This window comes from Arvicola amphibius, chromosome 14 (assembly GCF_903992535.2).
Source record: "Arvicola amphibius chromosome 14, mArvAmp1.2, whole genome shotgun sequence".
Classification (NCBI taxonomy): domain Eukaryota; kingdom Metazoa; phylum Chordata; class Mammalia; order Rodentia; family Cricetidae; genus Arvicola; species Arvicola amphibius.
Window position 1 is genome coordinate 29,153,598 of NC_052060.1, and position 15,059 is coordinate 29,168,656.

The window sequence follows — 15,059 nt, forward strand, 5'->3', positions numbered from 1 at the left end:
ACCCAACAACACTACTTTTGGGTATATACCCAAAGGATGCTCAATCATACCACGAGGACATGTGCTCAACTATGTTCATAGCAGCATTATTTATAGTAGCTGGAAATGGGAGATAACCTAGATGCCCCTCAACCAAAGAATGAATAATGAAAATGTGGGACATTTACACAATGAAATACTACTCAGCGGTAAAAAAAACATAATGTTTGCAGGTAAGTAGATGAATCTAGAATAAAACCATATCAAATGAGGTAACCCAGACCCAGAAAGACAAACGTAATATGTACTCACTCATAAGTGACTTTTAGGCATAAAGCAAAGAAAAATCAGCCTACAGTCTACAATTCCAGAGAACGTAGACAACAAAGAGGACCCTAAGAGAGACATACATGGATCTACATAGTAAGGAGAAAAAGACAAGACCTCCTGAGTAAATTGGGATGTGTGTGTGTGGAAGGGGGTCACAGGAGAGGGTAGAAGGGGGGAAGAGAGAGGCAAGTAGAGAAAAATGCATAGCTCAATAAAAACAATAAAAAAGAGAGAATGTTTAATCAATCTTGTTGTTTCAGAGGGTTAGTCCATGATGGAGGAGCAAAGGCACAGTGACAGGAACAGCCGAGAGCACACATCTTCGTACTTAACTGAAGACAGAGAGAACACTGGAGATGCTTTGGGTTTTTTAAAACTTCAAGGCTTACATCTAGAAACACACTTTCTCCAAGAGGCCACACCTCGTAATTTTTCCAAACAATTCCACCAACTGGCAACCAAATATTCAAACACATGAGCCCCTGGGAACATTCTTAATCAAACCACCACAGGAATTAGAAAATTTCATCAGAGCTGGGGAGATCGTTTAGTGGTTCAGGGCACTGACTGTTCTTTCAAAGGTCTGGAGTTCAAATCCCAGCACCCAAATAGCAGCTAACAACTGTCTATAACTTCAAGATGTGACACTCTCACAAGACTTACCTGCACGCAAAACAGCAATACACATAAATAAAAGTAAATAAATTTTAAAAAAGAATATTTTATCAAACAAACCTAAGGTATGATTTAGGACCTACATGTGAGAATCTGGTAGTGTGTAACTATGGGATTAAAATACTATTTAATAAATTGCTTAATGAATGGAGAACTTATTTCATTAAAATTTTGAAAGTGGTCAATAGTATTTCCAGAAATAAATCAAGTTTGAATGTTTTTATGATTAAAATCCTGAAATACTTTAAGATGTAATTTAACTTATTGATTCATTTACATAACCACCCTAATAAAATATAAAAGTAAAACTTCTCATCAAAATTGTAGGAGGTTCTAAATATAATACATATATATCAATAAATTGAGTTTATTAGTTACATTGAACTTCACTAAGTCATATTAAATTAAGTTTCTGAAATAAAAGGTTGCTCCAATAACAGGAAATCCATTAGAATATCAGTGAAATTAAGACGTGAAACGAGGAAGACTGCTGTGGCACATGAATGATAAAAACACATTTGACATTGCCCAGATTCTATTTATTCCATAATAACATCTCAGACAATTAATCTAGCTCAATACTCTGACTAAAAATATAGATCATACTTAATAAGTTTCTGAACCATTCCTATGGGACAACGAACACAAACATGTCCTTTGAAACGGTCTGTAATTCCATGTGGAACAGTAACTCTAGCCCAGAAAAAGAATTCCGATACATAGGCAGCACAAGTGAGCAATTTACATATGACTTAAGTTCTTAGCCTGGGAAAGCCATTAAAACCAAGAGCATTTGGACATGCGATTTTTTCCTTTCTTCCTTCCTCATTTCCTTCCTTTCTCCCTCCCTCCCTTCCTTCTTTCCTTCCTTCCTTCCTTTCATATTCCCTTCTTTTTCTTCTTCTTAATCTTATTCTGTTGACCTAGATTTCAGGATGACCTAGAGTTCAGGATATTGCCCAGGCTGCCCTTGAATCCATGGTAAACTCCCCCATGCTGGGAGTACAGGTATAGCCACCATGCCTGGAATATAAAATTCCCTATATATGAGAAAATAAAATTCAATGAAAGCCAAATATAAAATCAACTCAACACATAAAAGTAATGATATTTTAATACATTAACAATAATCTGAATTGTAATATAAATGAAACATAAGTCATTTTAGAAACAAAATCTTGATAATTCCTTAATCTTAATCAGAAAGAAGTTTACTCAAATCAATTAAAAATTTGAGTATTGATGGGAAGTAAATTTTACTTTAAAGACTCTTAGAAGCTAATTATTTTATTAGATATTGTCATAAGCTATATCTAGAATTATATAATCTGATATAAAAATATACCAGTAGAAGTCTAGAGATTTCTTAAAAGGATACATATGTCCACATATATGTTTGATCACATATGTACTTGAACAGTTGATAAATAGTGAAAGGGTCCAAGATATTATGGAAAGCAGACAATTTATTTCACATGTATTATTAGAGAAAACATTTTATTACATTACATCAAAATAAAACAGATAATGCTATAAAGAGGACTCCAGATGGCTATGTATCTAAATGTTAAAACCATAACACTAATCAAAAATAACAAGAATAGTCTTCTAATTGTGGAAAAGCACATCACCATAGAATCAGGAGGTAGTACAGTCATTACTGTAACTGATCACAATACATTGAAGATTTTTATTCAATATTGAGTACCATTGAGACCCATTTCTAGAATATACATGAGTCTCATACAAATAAATGAAACATGGGTATGAATCCCAGGAGAACAATGGTCCAAAGATATATGTAAAGGAAATTCATAGAAGAAGAAACTCAAAGGACAAATAAACTTACATAGATATGCTCAAAATCATTAGTAATTAGATAAATGCAAATTAAAGTAACAACAAAATGTCCCCAAAGACCTGTCAGATACATAAAACAGTACCTAATAAATGCTGGTGGAGGGAGAGATTATGTTGGCTTGGCTAGGATTATGGAAGAATGTCACACTTGTGAAGCATTCTGCTAATAACTAACAAAGATGAAACTATCTATTATTACTGAGATTCCACTCTATACAAACTGTAGTTGAAAATGAATGCAACTAGTTCTTAAATCATTGTTTTTCATAGTGGAGGGAGGCTGAAGACAGCCCAGTTATCATTTGCTGGAGGAAGGTTTTCATGAGGGTTATGGCTGCATGCTACAGACAGGCATATCACTCAAGTCTATTATGTGGACAGAGAATCTCGTTAATCCAAATAGGTATAAAAAATCTTATGTGGACTGATAAAAAGCATGACAGAATGAAATTTTTAACACACAATAGCATTTATGTTAACAAAAAACACAAGCATACAATTAATTGTTTCAAAGAAACACATACAAATATTTCCCCCCAATATAAAAACAAACAAAGTTGTTTCTTTTAGAGGAAAGGAAGGAAGTGGAAAAGGAGAGATCAAAGAGAATAAATAAATGTCTACACAAGAATAGTGTTTCTTTTTTTAAGAAAATGAAGGAAGGATAGAAAACAGGAAGGAAGAAAGAAAGCAAGGGAGAACAGAGATTAGTCCACTCTCACAGCCAAAGCAAAATATTGTCGGACAGGTAGAAAAAATGATATGCCTCACAGTTCAGGGGCCAGAAGTCCCAAAGCAAGGAGCTGGTAGCACTTCTCTTCCTAGTTTTCAGATACTACTGTCCTTTTTGTCCTATACTCCTGTGACATTTTCATTATGCATTCGTTGTTTAACTTTTCTTGCTAAATATTAGCAAATGTCTCTTTACCCCAGATATGGCATTAGGAACAGACCAAAGAAATGATTCTAGCCTAGGACTTACTGAGTTTGTTGGGGTTACCTGTAAGAATATAGCTGAAGGCTTATTCTAGAACCATGAATGACTCAAGGGCAGCAGCACCATGGCAAGACCACCCCACCAGGAGTGATAACTCATGGAAACTATATTTTGTAGCTCTCTGCATGACTGTTCAGGTAGCTTGGCTGGGGACTTTCCTTTCTTCAGAAATTGTGACTGCTTTTATAATCTTGGGAAGGGGCCTTGTGAGCCTCATGAGTTTCAGGAACTTTCTGAGACTTTGGAGTTGTGTTTACTTTCTGAGTCTTGTCTCTCTCTTCCCTTTGGGAAGAAATGCTTCAAATTGAAGTACATAGCTATACCCCAACACTTAAGACATCTCTTCCTCTTATAGCATCTTTGTCTTGTGGTCTTATTTAACTATATTTCTTTCTGGGTCTTCATCTCCAAGTAGTCACAGGGAGAAGAGTAGATTTCTGATACCATTTATGTGTAGGATGTTCCCCCAGGCTCAGATGTTTGGGCCTCAGTCTGTCACTGTCACATGATGAGACATAAAAGAGAGCGTAGAAGGAGATTTTAGGTCTTAGGGTGTGTGTCGAAAAAGAACGGTGGGCCCTGGTCTCTTTCTCGTTCTATTTCTGTTTTCCTGCTGTCATTGTGTGAGCCGCTTTCTCTGCTATGTGCTCCTGCCATGTTATGTTACTTTGTTCAGTTCAGTTCACACCCTAAAAGTTATTGATGCCTTTTTGCAAATCACCAAGATTGAATGAACCTTCTACTGTTATTGACTCTCTTACACATGGTTCTTTTTGTATTTCAGGTCTGAGGTAACACTGATTTTTAGTTTTATTGACCCCAAATAATGTTCTATTCACTATTACACAAGAGCCACCTCAGCAATTTTGAAAAAAAAATATTTAATAGAAAATTATCTGTACTATGAGACAATTTTTTTTTATATATCTCATGTTCTGGTTTTCTTTGCAGTCAGTGATGGTAGAATAAATAAAAATTGGGTGAGGGAATTTATACAAGAAGTTAAAATATAAAAAACTTACTATTTCGATGCCTTCCAATCTACCATAGAAAACATACTTTCAGAAAGGTATAGCCTCATCACAAACACAATGTAGACTCTAAAGAACAGGAATTTCTCCTCAATGCCATTTAAATGGAGCCCTGTGTGAGAAGAAGATAGACTGTACTAGGTTGGGGGACATGAAAGAACAAGAACAGCTAGCAAGCAATTGAAGATTAGGCTGTGGAGAACATGTTGTTGCCCTTGCCACTGTGGAAGGAATCTTCTTTTCTGGTTCTTTCATATCAATCAGTGTTCTGGCTCAAGAAACAAGGACTGATGCCCAGGCACTGATTTTCCAAAGAGCTTATTAGCACAGACTACGGTTTGCACTGTGGCTTTAGCTGCCTGATGTCCAAACACCTGGTACACAAAACATCAGAGCAGAGAGTAAAAGGAATAATTACCAGTGCTGTTCGAATGGAACAGAGGTTCCTCTTGGATGCCTTTGCTGGGGAGCTCCCTGGGATGAATTACTCTTTAATGAAGCAGTACACTGAATTTGTGACAGACTTGCTTCTACTGGATCTGGGTTTTAACAGAGTTTTCAGAGGAGAAAATCCATTTGATTTCACAGAGAATCTATCTAGGCAAGAGAGGACTGACTTCTTTGTGAATAAAAGAGGTGACTCTCAGGGGATGGGAGGGAGGCCAAGGACAACAGAGAATTTTTTTTTACTTTGGATACTGATTTCTAAATGAACTGAAGATGTGCTATTATTTTAAAACTTACCAACAACAAAAGTAATGATATACAGATCCATGAGGCTGCAGAAAAGGAAAAAAAAACACAAAAGAAAAGTAAGAAAGTGAGGATCAGAAAAATACCAAACATTAGAGATAACAAGAGAGTGGTTACATACCTTCAATAACTCTAAATGATAATAGTCTCAAATTTCTAATAAAAATGCACAAGTTGGTAGACTAGATTAAAAATGAAGAGAATCTATTTGTTGCCTGCAAGAAAGGCACCTTACAAGGAAAGACAAACAGAGCCTTAGGGTGACAGAATAAAAAGTGGCATTCCAAAGAAAAGAATAGGTACAGTTATTTCAAACTAGAATTAACCAGAAGTGACGACAAAACAAATTGACCTCACAATCATCTATGCAATCTTCCATTCCAACTTTAGCAGTCCAGTCAATTATTTTCTAATAGAAATACAAAAACCCAGAAAACAACTGAGAGAAAAACTGTAAAAACTACTTAAATTCAAGGATATTGAACATCACACTCCTGAGTAGGAGGAAAGGGTCCCAGGAGCAGGCAATAGAGCTGAAGACCCTGCTTCTACTGTTAGGAGTACTAAAAAAAAAAAAAGAAAAAGACCAAGCTACACAACTGTAACTTGTAAACAGAGGGTCTAGGTCAGTACCAGACAGGCTCCCTGATTGATGGTTAGTCTCTGTGAAGCCCTATAAGCCTAGGTTTCAAGACCTAATTTTTGACAAAGATATAAAAACAAAACTAAAAAACCCAAACCTTATGGAGACTACTCAAAAAACTAAAAATAGGATTGACTAGGTGGCTCCCAACTATACAGTCCTGCAAACCCAAAAGGACTGCAATTCAAGTGACCATAGAGACACATTCTCATCCATGATTATTGCAGCACCATTCACAATAGCTATGTCATGGGATCAGCCTATGTGTCCGTCAGCAGAGAAATGAGCCAAGGAAAGGAAGCATTACATATAGAAGGGTATTTTGCACATCCTCAAAGAAGAATGAAATCATGTCTTTTGCTTAAAAGGGACGCAACTGGGGAAAATCAGATTAAATAAAATAAATTGTACTCAGAAAGACAGATAACATATTTTTTCTTTTACATATGTGTAGTGGGAGCTGTGGGCAGGCCTGCTTTTCATTCCGCCCGGCTCCTGCATGGCTGCCTGGCTCCTGCACGGCTAGCTTAAAACCCAAAATAACAACACACAAATTGTATTCTTTTAAACACTGCCTGGCCCATTAGTTCCAGCCTCTTATTGTCTAATTCTTTACATCTTACTTTAACCCATTTCTAATAATCTGTGTAGCACCACAAAGTGGTGTCTTACCGGGAAAGATTCAGCACATCTGACCTGGTGGCTGGCTTCATGGCGACTCTCTCCCTGAGGAGAGGCACGGCAGTCTGTCCCAGAGAGGAGAGGCGGGGCAATTGTCTGAGCCATCTACCTCACTTCCTTTTTCCTGTTCTGTCTACTTCACCTATCTAAATCTTGCCCTATCAAAAAGCCAAGGCAGTTTGTTTATTAGCCAATGAGAATCCTCCATCACATATGAATCCTAGATTTTACATAGATGCATAAAGGCAAAACTATATATACCCATATATGTGCATAATATTGAAACATTAAAATTGTTATATTTGTATCTTATTATAAATGTAGTCTTAACTATCTTCTTTATGTATTGTGTATATTTTCATAAGATTAGAAATTAATAAAAATGAACAGACCTTTTCTTAAATACAAGAAAAGCTCACTTTAGCCCTTTGATTTTATTATCTGAGATATAGCAAGGCCCTGCCGCTGAACAGTGGGGTATTTTAAGCAGCATCTGGGGACAAGGAAGAAACAAGGCTAAGGGTTTTCATGCCACAATATGTCACTAATTTTCTTAAACTGCAGTGTTGGGTCACGTTCTGTGTTTTGCTAACTGTATTAGTCCTTGCCTCATTGCTAAGACAGAACACCCAATAAAAGTCACAGAGTAAACGTTTACTGTGGCTCACGGTTCCAGCATGTTTTCCATCATGGTGGGGAGTCCTGGCCACGTAGAAAACACAAGGAGATAGATGCTACTGTTGGTGCCTTGTCAGTCCAGGAGCTCAGCCCATGGAGTGGTCCTTCTCTCGTTGTGGGTGGGCCTTCCCGCTCAGTTAGCGTAACCTAGGTAATCCCCCAACATGTAAGGTTTGTCTCCTAGGTGATTCTGGGCCCTGGGAAGCAGATAATCACTATTAATCATTATGTTGTCTCAGGTAATTATTTCATTAAGCTGATATCTTATTGATGATTTAAAATTTACAAATGATGCTAACAAGAAAAATATGCATTAGAATCCTCTCTTCTAGATTAGGATGTGTTATCTGTTTGTTTTTTTCTCTGCAGGTACTATTATTACAATGAAGTGGGTCAAAGGCAGACTCAATCTAAGAATGAAGGGATAGATGGGTAGATGGGTACCTGCTGATGCTGTGGGACGTGAGCTCAGCACTCTGGCTTTCATCCCTTCATGTTGCCTTGGATATACACACTGAAAACAAGGGATCACTTTTGGTGATCAAAGCATTACCACACCGGGAGCTTTCTGCCGGATGAGAGAACAAAGGTTCTTTGCCTCTTTCTTCACTCCCTGCCTTTTCTCACTCACCCTTCTCTTCTTGTGTTTTGGCACAGCCATGCCCAGTCTTGTTGATACTGCATGTAAATGTTCTTGCACAGCATTGGCAGAATTGAGCAGTGGGGACAGAGACTAAGTGAACAGCAAAGTATACGTTGTTGATATCCAGCTCTTTACAGGAAAAGGTTTTCTGCTCCACTGTATAGGAAAAAGACAAACAAAGCAAAACCTACCCTAACAGACAAGCAAACAAAAAGTAGCAATAAACAGGTATTTAACTTTCCTGTTCTCTTAAGAAAAAAAAAAAACCTTGCTTCAAAGTTATCTTGACTTTATTTTTGTAAGAACAAAGACTTCAGGCATCCTCCCTGGCACCTGTTATGGAGCTATTCCTTAAAAGAGCTATTTCCCTAAAAAGCATCCACAGGGCCCCAAGTGGTTCTCTATAGATTTATGCTGACAAGGTAACAATGAACCGCTCATTTCCCCATGGAACTTAGAAGCTATTTGAGCAAGAAGTATACCCTTAAGCCCAATGAAAACCTTTGAAAAATTGAGTGCAGACGGATCTGGGATGTGAGCAGGTGCGTGGGAATGAAGTCAGTAAACTTGAACTTAAGAATGAGGAGTGCTTAGATGAAATGAAACGAAGACTTTGGAAACAATAGAAAGAAAGAAAAGGAAAAGGAAAAAGAAAGAAGTAAGAGTGGCAATAATCTAGAAGTAACTTGAGGGTCCACCGTACAGGGCACTTAGTTTGTCAATTTTTAAATTGTCTACGGGCCTGGAGCTCATCCTAACACAGAATGAGACAAATAGGAAGAGTTCTAATGATCTTTGTAGTTAGGTTGTGTCTGAGGAGAAGGTAGGTCATTTTATCTCATGTAGAATGAAACAATGTCTCTAAAGGGAGACGTCCATGTCTAAATCTAAAAACTCTTTAAGTGTCTGAATGATTTTGTCATATAGAAACTATATATGTTAGTAGAATCCAAAATAGACGATGAAAAATGATGGATGAATAATTTGCAATAAGAGACGGGAAGATCTGGAGGAAGGATACAGGATGCGCAGTTCAGGAGACCAGGCCTGCAAGGCAGAGCATCCCTGACTGTGCTGAGCCAAAGAGTACAGGCAAACATAGTCCAACAGAAGAGAGAACCATGGAAGAGAGAATGGAAAGGCAGGCGAGGAACAGTTTCAATGATGCTAATTCGTGTGGCGGCTCATTCTCTCTACAAGTTGCTATCTTTACTGACTGATTTTCTGATGGCCTGCTCCCTCTGTGAGTGATTTTCCCTCAGCTTATCTCAGATCCCAGGAACAGGGAACCTTCCAGGCAAACGTACCAGAGTGGAAAACTGAGCTACCTCTGTGACTTAATAGTGACTTCTCCTGTGCCCGAGGTACACCATACAATTCACCCTGCGATAATAAGTGTCCCAGTTCTGTTCCATTGTTCAACTGCATATGCTCCTCAGTCAATGTCCCATGTTTGTCCCTTATATAATCTTGGAGTTACTGTTAGTATACTGAAGACCACGCATAGGACTTTAGTCCCTTATGCATCTCAGTTTAGGCCACATTGAAATAAATTCTCTGTTTTACCACCATTAATATCCTTGCAGTTTCTAAGCCTCTCAGACAAGAATTTCTGGATCTGGTTTATGGAGACCTTTGGAGCCATACAACCTGAACTAGAATTCTAGAAATAGCTAGGTTTATGAAGATGTGGTTGGCAGCATTGCAAAGAAAAATAGTGATTATATATTTAGAATACATATAATATATTATAGTTCATATAACACATTAATTACTTTCCTATTGTGATAAAACACTATGAGAAAGGTAACTTATAAAGGTAAGTATTTAATTGGGATTATTATTTAATTTATATAATAATTATTATATATAAATATTATTTATATATATAAATATATATAAATATTATTATGATTATTATTTAATTCCAGAGAATTAGAGTCTATGACTGCAGAGCAAAGACACAGAAACATGGAGTGACTGGGAGTTCACGTCTCAAACCATAAGCAGGAAATAGAGTGTAGAGGGGACAGGGTAGGCTTTGGAACCTCAAGTCCACCCCAAGTGATGCAACTCTTCCAACAAACTGTAAACTACAAATCCTTCTCAAACAGCCACCAATTGGGGTGTCAAAGGTCCAAGCCTGGGGTGGGGGAATCATCTCATATAAATCACCACACCTTCTTTGAAGGAACTTGAAATCTGGAGTGGTGGGTGATGGGAAAGAAAATATGTACACATAAAAAAAAACCTAACAAATAGAGCAAAGCCAGTAAACAGAACACAATATATAGAATTATACCAGGTGGTTAAAATCACACAGATATAAACTGTAAAACAGGTTGCTTTTTCATTCTCAAATTTCTTGAAAAAAAAAAAATCTTGGATCAGTGATTCAGTTAAAATGTGGCACCTAGGGTAGTGGTTTCTATTAAGGTTATCCTGAGGGTCATATCTAAGTGGCATAGATAACAAAAAAGACCATGCATATATTTGCATTTAGAGTGATATGATTTACATGTTTTTGCATATGCACATGTGCTGTGCATAAAATTATGTTAACTGTATGATTTGCCCTTACACATAATATTAAAGTTTAACTAAGTAGGCTGGAGGAAGTCAGTTCTTGGTTTTTCTTGCATTGATTCTTTCTTAATACATCCTCTGCCACTGATCTATCTAGATTGGGGAAGAAGCAAAGAAAGGTGTATACAGATTGGGCTACAGAGAGTATGACGGGGTTCATACCAGGTTCTCACTTGGAGAGCTCTATACTCGCTTGGAGAGGTTTTTGTGTTCCCACAAAATCAAATGCAGTTATGTGTTCTGTGTCGACAGAGGCTCCACCAACAATTACTTTAAAAATGAGCTCCTACTATTAATAATTATTCCCATCTGTTTATTTTTTCCAGCTGTCCTGTATCAGATACAAATTCCCTGAGGGGATGAATGTAAGTGGACATTGCTAATTGAAAGCTTAGTGCATACTTGCTGTTATCCATCCTAAACACTTTCTATGTTTTGCAGGCCGGGCTAGAAGTCAAGTCCAGGGCCTCCTACATGCAAGACCAGTACTCCTCTAGCTAAGTTCTACTTTCAGCTCCTATCGTGATCCTATATTTAAAAAAATAATAATGATAAAGTTGGGAGTTATTATCTCTATTCAACCCATGAGAGTTATAATGGATAAACGCATTAACCAAAGCTCTAGTATATAGTGAAACAGAGACTATTTTATTAATCCACAGTGGGTGTCTGTGGCAAAATACAGGCAAGGTGCTACCTTCATATTTGGTGTCAACTCAAGTTCTGCCGAGTGCTGAGCGTGATTAAAGCATTTTTTCTTCCTGCCTTTAAGCTGATCACCCTGTCATTCTCTCTCATTCAGCAAACAACCAAACTATTTTCCCACTCATAGACGCCATAAACCCAGAGTGCCATCTTTGAATATTCCTATTTATCTAGTCTCACTTCTGAACCATCCCACGGTCCTCATGATTCTGTCTTCCAACTATTCCCCAGCTCTCTCCCCCAAAGATCCTACCAAAGCTCAATTCACTCATGTCTCCATAGCCAGTTGCTTTCACCTTGTTCTTCTGTCACCGGAGAGTGGGGAGAAGGACGCAAAAGTAGCAGAAGACATTGTGGGCACCATTAGCTCTCAGAGCTTCATACAGACGCTAGATCAATGACAATTCCTGGGTTCATTCAAGAAATTCACACAAGAGATTCTTACAGGGGAAATTTGGAAAATGAATGTGGTTTTAGATAAAGAGATGGTTGGGGAGAGTTATAAAATACACATATGGTATTAATAAACTGGGAAAATTTCAAATTAAGAGCCATTTATCTGGATAGACCTGTATTGTAAGAACCAACAAACATAGCGTATCCCTGTGGCACAGTAGCCCTGTTTCAGAAAGCTGGCAGAGAGCAACTCCAGGCTGGAAAGAAAACTCAGATCTTAGACGCCCCAACAACTTATATCGGATGCTTCCTGGAATTAATTTCTCATTATTCATGCCAACTTGATCCCCCCCCCACACTTCCCTGCCCAGTGTAAAATGCACTAGCCACCATGAACTCCAGATATTTATAACCACCAGTTATTATGGACTGATGTGTGTCACGGTTCTGTAAAATAAATAATACGTGAGAGTTGAGATTGATAATTAATTAGAAACACACAAGCAGTCACTCCACCTTTAAGGAGTTAAACCTTTAATGTTTGTGTATACGTGTGTGTATGCATGTTGTGTATAATGTGTATGTATACATGTGTATAGGCATGTTGTGTCTAATGTGTATGTAGGCATGTTGTGTATAAGGTATGATACGTATGTGTATGTAAATGTGTGTATGCATGTTGTGTATAATGTGTGTGTAGGCATGTCGTGTATATGTTGGTGCCTTGGGTGATCTTCAGGAGCTACCCATCTTTTTTCTTTTTAAATCTTCTTTTTGAGACAAGATCTCTCATCACGATCTGGGCCTCATAGGTGGTTGGTCAGCTAGACCCAAGGATCCTCTAGTCTCCATTTCCCGAGCGCTGTGATTATAGGCCTAGACCACAAAACATGAATTTTTATAGTGAGTCTGGGAATCAAACTCATATTATCATTCTTTCACACTCAGCAAGCACTCTATCAGTGGACACATCTCTCCAGCCCTGTTTTTCAACGTTAACAGCTTCAAAGAAAGTAACTTAGTTTTCATAACTACTCTCTCCATTTCACTGATGAAGAGACTAAGGGAATAGCAAGTGTATTACTGTGTATCACACTAGCAATGAAGGTGAAATCCCAGGACTTCTGATGTCCAATTCTTGCTCTCACATCATGCTGTTAAGGTGATGGGGCAAGGTATTGATTAACAGACTCAATGATTCACCAGTTAAGCAAATGCTTATTGAACATTTAGCCTTTTCTAAGCACTTGGGTATGTCAGCGAACAAAATAGATGAAGATCTTTGTTCTCTGGGCACTGATTTCTTGGTAAAGCTTTAATATGCTGCAAATCTCCCTTTGAAAGGAAGGCTTCTGACTGAGTTCAAGAAACTTTGGGGTTCTTTCCTCTTAAAGAAAGTATCCTTATTGTATGTTCCAACTCTCCTTAGGTCCTCAGTAAGAAGAAGATGGCTTGGATCACAAGTTTGAGGTTAGTCTTTTTCTACTAAAGTCCATTGATTTGGCTGCATATTGCAGCTATGACAAAATTATTTCGAGCACAAGACTGTTTGCATCTAATTAATTTAAATACACACACACAATCATTGGAAAATTAAGTAGACAAAAACATTTTCATGCATCATAGGCATTTTGCAAACATATACGGTGTAACCTGTTAATTACATTTTTCCTTCAGCAACCATTTATCTTTGTAATGCCTTGCCTAATAACTCAATGCTTCTTGCTTACATTTTAACAGCTTATTATTTACTTTTCCAGGCTGTTTCTAAAGGGATTGTCTTGTCCAAAATAAGAAGGAATATTGTAATAACACAGTACAATAAGAAAGAATATAGCATCAGATTTTAGATCAGAAAGCAATGTTCCGTATGTTTCTAAAAATGATTATGATGGTAATATTTTTAGTTTTGAGTGAAAAGGGTTTATTAAGTAGATAAGAAGTAAAAATGAGAGAATTGCAAGTAGCATTTATAGAGAAGCAGCAGAGAGCAAAACATCATCGAATTGGTCTCTGACTCTATCTAGCAGAGATAGTGAAGATAGTCCAATTGAGAGAGCAAGCAAAAGACAAGGTCTTCAGATCTGGATCTTAGGTTCAGCAGAGCTCAACTAGGGGAAGTTATGTTGAGGCAGCCACCATTCATATGTCTGGATGATGCACAGTCCTTCCTCAGGTGAGGCTTCCAAGTCATAGTGTAAATAGCAGAAGACCGGTAATGTTGCATTGCCTGCTCACAGCATCCAGTAGAAACCCAAGTTGTAGGGAATTGAGGGCGTCAATGGGATTTCCTGAGTAAAAAAGTCCCAGGCAGAGGGTCTCCTCTGCCCTCACGGTGGACTTCTCATGACTTAACATCTAACTTCCCATTCCCACTGCAGGCAATTTTACATTATAGAATAAACAATAGTAACCTTGATTGGAGATCATTTACCTTCCAGCTGTTTCAAGGACACAGTACTTTAATACCTTAGCTTCGTGCTGTTTTCTGTTCTCCTTGCTATGGTTGTAGAAGGCCTTCCTGCCCCAGGAGAAAAGGAGAACCTCACTGTTCTTACAGTGTTTAACCACTATAAGACAACATATCATTATAAGGCTCTCTACAAGCAGGAAAAATCACTACAATAACTATAGAATATACTTAGATGAAATGAAACAACGAACCATATTCTAATCAGTATCCTCTCTCGACTTTCCAGGAAGCCTCTTAGAAGCTACGGAATGGAAATCCTTACTAGGTTAGCAAGGGGTGCTTGTATTAAATGGCATCACTGTTACATACTCCTACATTTATACTAGGAATCATAATTTGGCCTTTTACCTCACACCCTGCAGAGAATCTGTGACAAAATGTGTCTCTGCTCAAACCTCTACTCCCCTTTGTCATCTATTCTCTATCCCTTCTGACCTTCATTGTCTGTTTAAAATATCGCCACAGAACCCAGTTTCTTCCTCTTGTCTCCAAGCAACCACCCTAGGAAATTGCTGTGTTCCAGCTGTGCTGGGCCGAATTATTTGAAGTTTGTTATTTATTACATTTTTTTACTCCCTATTTTAAAGATTTTTCTAAACGTCTTTTCTTATTTTAAATTTATTTTAACC

General features: G+C 37.7%; 1 pseudogene; it reads left to right on the forward strand.

Moving 5' to 3' along the window:
- Nucleotides 1-202: 202 nt before the first annotated feature.
- LOC119800679 lies at nt 203-11,962 on the forward strand (annotated as a pseudogene).
- Nucleotides 11,963-15,059: the final 3,097 nt, after the last annotated feature.